Genomic DNA, 6345 nt, shown 5'->3' with positions numbered 1-6345 from the left:
GAATCTATCGATTAATGCATCACTATTTTGAAGGGAAAGTTTAATATGGACAAAAATGATGAGGTGGCTCAAGATGTGTGCACTCGATATGCTGCAAGTTAGTATTCGGCGGTTCCGATATAGGCTTAAAAAGGAGTATTGGCCGAAAATTAAAAATCTCACACTCGGAGCAAGCATATCTCAAGAAGCCGAGGTCATGTAGAAGAGAATAGCTGGAAAGAACTCGGTGAAAAGATGGTTTGATGAGAAGTACCAGGTACATAAACGTTATTGCTTTCGAGTAATGACCTATCGAATTCTTACATTTCTCTGATCCGGATAAATAAAATGCATGTACTCGAACATAGGGACTCGTGTGTAATAAATGGAAAGAACAGAGAAGGCTGTGAAACAGGTTCCATACCACTCGGATCTCGAAGCTATGTTGCTCACTCGGGAACATCTAGTAAGTGTTCTGAATTTCCCAATACAGTTCATACTTCGTCATACACGAGTGTACAATGGTAATGTGCATTCTACATTTTTTCAAGCAGAAGGCTAAGCAGCAGGAAGAAGAAACCTCTCCAATTGAATTTTTTAGAATCACACACACTAACAAGGATAACATTATGAGTGTTGAAGCAAAAAGTGCATATGTAAGAAATATTTCTTATTAGCACAATATAATATAATCCAGTTTTGTATGTTGTCCATGCAATGATTGTAATCTTTATGCAGGATCAAATGGTGGCAAAAAGCGGCGCCACGCAATGAAGATGAACCTGATTTGACTCGATTTGCAAATTGTTCAGCTAGTTCTGAGCGAGAAAATCCCATCCACCACCTCGCAACGAGCACATTCCTACCAAGATTGGGCGTCGCAACAAGTTCCGGGAAGTCTTCCGTCTCAGCTACACGCATCGAGAGCTACAACAAAGGCGGCGGATCAAGAGCGGAACTCCATACGAGCAGCTGAAACGTACCACGGTGACATGCGGGCAAGACTGCAAGAACAAGATGAAAAATTTGAAGAGATCGGGGAAGAAGCAGGAGGAAGAACTTGAAGCCGTGAAGAAAGCCCAAGAAGAAAAGACTCTGGCTTATGAAAAGAGGCTGACAGAAATGGATGCCGTGCTTAATTTGCTCTTGAGGACATCCCAGCCACCATCCATGTCTCAATCCCAGGGCAACTAATCTATTGCACCACCGTCCTACAACATTATTAATCATAGGTCTTTTAATTTCTTTGTGTTCCAATTGTAATTTTCTTATGAATCTTTCGGTCTGTGAGAGACATATATAGTTCTTGCGCCACCATTTAAGTATGATATTTATTGTCTACTTTTTGATATTTCGCCAGTTTTTTTGTTTCCCAAATTTCACAAATAATTCAAATGCTCTCAAATTTTGTCAAATTCAAAAGGTGACGGAAAATGTCACAACGTCACTATTAAATGAAACCACGTGGCACCAATTTCTGGTCCCACTTGTCGAATTTGTGGGTCCCACCGATCAGCATTATTGGGACCCATATGTCGGCAACAACCTGGTCCCACTTGTCCGAATTTTGTGGATCCCACCGGTCGAATATTGTGGGTCCAGCTTGTCATAATATTTTGTGGGTCCCACCGGATATCCATGTCGGCGTCGTCGGACCCATGTTGTCGAAGCCAAATGGACCCACATGTAAGGCCAAGTATGCTTTTTTGGACCAATCGAAGCTTCCCAAGATTTAGATATTGACGAAAGTTGCAATTTTTCGTGACAAACCCGTCTCGTCAACAATGAACCTTTGATGTTGACGAATTTGTAGGTCGTCACCATCAAACATTTGACGTTGACGAAAAAATGCATACCGTCACCCCCGATATTTTATGACGGAGCTTCCTTGACGAACCCCATGACGATCAAATTTTGTCACCGCGAAGTAATCCTTGACGAAAATTGGCCTTAACATGACAAAAGTGATTTGTCAAAAAAAATGTCTTCCTTTGTAGTGAGAGTAGTATTACATCTTACTTGTTTAAACCAACCTTTAATCTTGTAGATAAGAGCCATGTTTCATTAGTGAAACATAACCAAAGCTTATGCTCATATTCTAATCCTAGTTGTGTATCACATTGGTGATCACTACTTAAACCCTAAACTACATTTGAATTCCAACCCATGGATTAACTTGGATTATAATTAGAACCCTGCCATACCTCATGCCTATTTATACTTCAATTTAGTGAAGCTTATGCAAAACCCTAAACCTTTCACATAGAACTCACTCCACATAAAATAATATGTCCCAACTTGTGCATCATGGATCACAAGTATAAACTAAGCCATATGTACTTAGGACTAAATATCATTTGGTGAGTTGAGTGAAACCAATATCCAAATTACTTTCTTAAATCTTAAGAACTATCATTCACATAAAATCATGAACCAATTCCATTTCCTTTACCATTTGTTAAACCCTAGCCATAATTAAATTATATGTGAATGATCACTATGGGTGAGTACTAGAAAAATAGAATGTGTTCACCATGCACATGTTCTAAATTTCAAATCAATTAAAACATGTTTAATTCCTTAATTAACAAAGCAATTGAGATAAACCCTAAAATCATATCTATCTGAAAATTTGAATTGTGTCTCATAAGAACACAAAATAAATCAATTATATAATAGTTGTTTGAAAACAAAACAATACAGTAGGTGGCATTATCAAATGGTTTTGATATTCAAATATATTAGAACCTGCAAAGTAAAACCAGGATCAAAATTTGAATTCAAATTCAAAACAGAAAATAAAAACAGAAAATGGAAAAGGGAAAAAAGAAAAGAAGGCTCACTTACCTTACCTGGACCGCAGCAGCCCGAAGCCTACCCCAACAGCAGCCCAGCAGCAGCCCAGGACCAGCACCACCTCTACAACCCAGCAGCAGCCCACGTTGAAGCCCAGAAGCAGTCCAGCCCAAAACCACTTACCGTTTCGCCTGCTTTAAGAATCGTGCAAGGGGAAAAACGTCGTCGTCTTCTTCTCCGGCGTCGACAGCGCGGCATCGCCAGTAGGCACCGCTCTCGTCGACGATAAGGATGCCCGGATGTCGCGGAAGGTTCCGGAACGTCACCCTAATCGTTTCGCGTCCGAGTCTATCCGCGGAGAGAAAAGATCTTCGCCGGACCATCTTCCGGAGACCGCCACCTCTTCACCGTCGCCGTCGTCGTGTCGAGTCCTCGAGGCTTCCCTTGGCCTATAAATAGGTGGAGAGCGTCACCGTGTAGTCCTTGTTCATCACCGCCCATCCAATCTCTCTCAGACGCCCTCAATTCCTCGTGTTCTTTCTCTACTGGTCGCCGGTGACCACCACGGTGCCGTCGACTGGAGTCACCCCGGAGGCTGCCGTTTGGTCGTGGAGGAGCGCCTCGTCGAGAGGAGCATCTGGGCGCAAGCAATCGTCCAGGGGAGCTAGGAATCGTCTCAATTGCATCGATCCCTTCTGTGGCACATCACCGGGAAATCGCCAATCGCCGTCGTCTCCGACCACCTCAAGCCTCGCCGAGGGTCTTGTCGTCTTCCTGGTGAGCACACGCATCTCCAGCATCTACTCTTGCTTCCTAGAACCCTCGGTAGCTCGAGATTCATCATTCACCGGAGTGCGCCGCCGCAGCACATGGATGCCGGTGATGCTCCGGTGGGTACTTCGGTGAACCACCACCACCATCATGCTCAGTAGGGTGTGGGGGTTCGGAATATGCTAGCTTCGCGTCTCGGGGAACCCTAAACCAGCGGCGCGCCGCCGTTCGGCCGCCGGCGTCAAGCCGCCGGCAAGGGTCGACGTGGCGCGTGGGGCCCGCTGTGCTCTTTGACCTGGTCCACTGCCACATGGCAGCCTGACGTGTCCTGTGATCCCACTATGTCAGTCTGCTAGAGTTAGATCTATACCGGTAGATTTAGTATTTTTGTTTAATTCCAAATTACAGAAAAATGTTGAAACTTTGCAAAATCATATAAAATTCATTTTAGCTCAGAAAAATATAAATGATATATCAAAATGCTCACAAAAATAAACTCTACCCAAATAAAATATAAAACAAAAATGTGTGTCAAAATAAAAATTCACTTATTTTTAATCTTATTAATTATGCCATTTCATTTATTTAAAATACAATTTGAATTCAATAATTAGTGAAGTTATAAAAATTAAATTTTAACTATTCAGTAACTAAGTAAAATGTTAAGATTAATTTTATTTACCATATTTGCATTAACTTAATTATTAGTGGTAATTCATAAACCCTAATTTGCAAATTACTATTTTCTATTTTCTTTAAATAGTAATAAAGCAAGAAAATATTAAAAGCCAATATCATTTTGGTAGCTTAACAATTATTTACTTAAACATTCTTTAGTTAACAAGTTAATTATTTTAAAACTCTAATAACAAATTATTAAACCCTGATTCTTAATTAAACCAAAATAGGAGTTACCCTAATTATTAATTCTTGTGGAAAATTAATAAAATGTTAAACCAATACTAATTTTGATTCAAAGTAATGAGTTACCACACCTCTATTATCAATTATTATGTTAGGAGATTGTATCATAACTTAGAAACCCTAGTTTTAATTTAAGTAAGACATTGATCCCATTATTTCATGTGATCATACCAACTTAGAAGCAACTCCAAAACCCTAATTATGTGTCACATGTGATCATGTGAGATGTACTTGACATATAGAACCTTAATAAGAAACCAATGAATGCATGCTTATGATCCACTAGCATAAACCCAAGTCACATGAAATTGTCATTTCATGTTCCTATTCTTAATTAAAATCTATATGATTCACTAGTATCACCTAGGTATAAACCCTAGCTTGTTACCACATGTTAGCACCATTGATCATCAATCCTATATACCATACCATTAGGATCAACCTCAACCATCAAACCCTACTTGAACCATAATGATAAACCCTAATACCAATCTTGTGTAGTAATGCACATCACATGTTCCTATTCCACTCAACCCTACTCAGGAAATGAGAAACCACTTAGCTTGGCAATCATTAGTGACTACTTAATGAAGCAAATGTGAAGCCATAGTAAACCTAATAGCAAACTTATGGGACCATCTTAATAACCATCCTTATATATAATGCTTAGAAGAAACCATAGCAATAAACCTACCAATACTTGTTATATAGAAACCCATTCCAAGTTAAGAACCAACTAGTTCCTATTATTGAAACTAAATGAATTCAATAGTAAACCCTAGAAAGCCATAGCTCCTATGTATAGTAGATCATATTCATATTTAACCTGTTCTTCAAAAGTTATTCTTTTGAAGTACAAATGTTAATCAAACCTTAGAAGCCCAATCCTTCTTTGAAATACTCATTAATTCTTAATCAACATGTTCTTCAAAAGTTATTCTTTTGAAGTATAGTATAAGTAATCATCAACCATGTTCTGCAGAACTTAAAATTGACAACTGATCTTACATATTATTCCACCACTATTATTTATGTGTATGATTATTATGATGCCTTATATCACTTGGTTATGATGCTAATATAACCAAACCCTAATAAGAACCTTGTTTGAGAACCATTCTAAAAAGTGCAACCAACCCTAAAGAAATCATTACAACTCATACATCCTAAATCATCGAGGTTAGGTTACGCTCGGGACGATTGCATCTCATACTATGCATTATAGCATCTTTGCCAGTTCTTTAAACATTGTCCTTACCGGACGATGATGGTATTTCAGAATTTGGAGTTATCACGTATCGAAGCTTTTGCCTGCATAATCTTGCAGTCAAGAAAGGCAAGTTCATCGCTTGCTCATGTCATTTGATTATTTTTATCAAACTATATGCAAAGTACTATACTTATCACTCATGCATTGAAAAGCAAAGTATTATTTTACAATTATGAATATGACTATGTGGTGGGCAATGGAACCATGGTATGTGTTGATATGGTGGAGGTTCCATTGCATGGGTTATATCACCCTAGGATTAATTACCAATGCCGTCCGGTGATTCTAGCGCCGTACATATCGCGTTGACCATAAGATCTATAATGGCTCTGGGGAAGCCAGTCGTATCTTTTCCCTTCTGCACGCCAACGGATTGGTAGAGACGGTGGGGTGTTGGAGGCACTGCCGCAATAGGTTGGGATATCCTTTTAAATCCCCATCCATTAGTGATGTTAATCTCTACCATCTATGAGGGATTGTCCGGAGTACACCATGAGTAAAGCCGTATTATCGGGGAAGTCTACCGGAGGTGTACGGTTGGACAAAAGGGTGGGTTTGCGGGGTCGCGGAGAAGGCGGTGATTGGCTTGGACCTTACACCTGGCC

This window comes from Lolium rigidum, chromosome 5 (assembly GCF_022539505.1).
Source record: "Lolium rigidum isolate FL_2022 chromosome 5, APGP_CSIRO_Lrig_0.1, whole genome shotgun sequence".
NCBI classification, from domain to species: Eukaryota; Viridiplantae; Streptophyta; class Magnoliopsida; order Poales; family Poaceae; genus Lolium; species Lolium rigidum.
Note: the sequence above shows the minus strand (reverse complement) of the source record.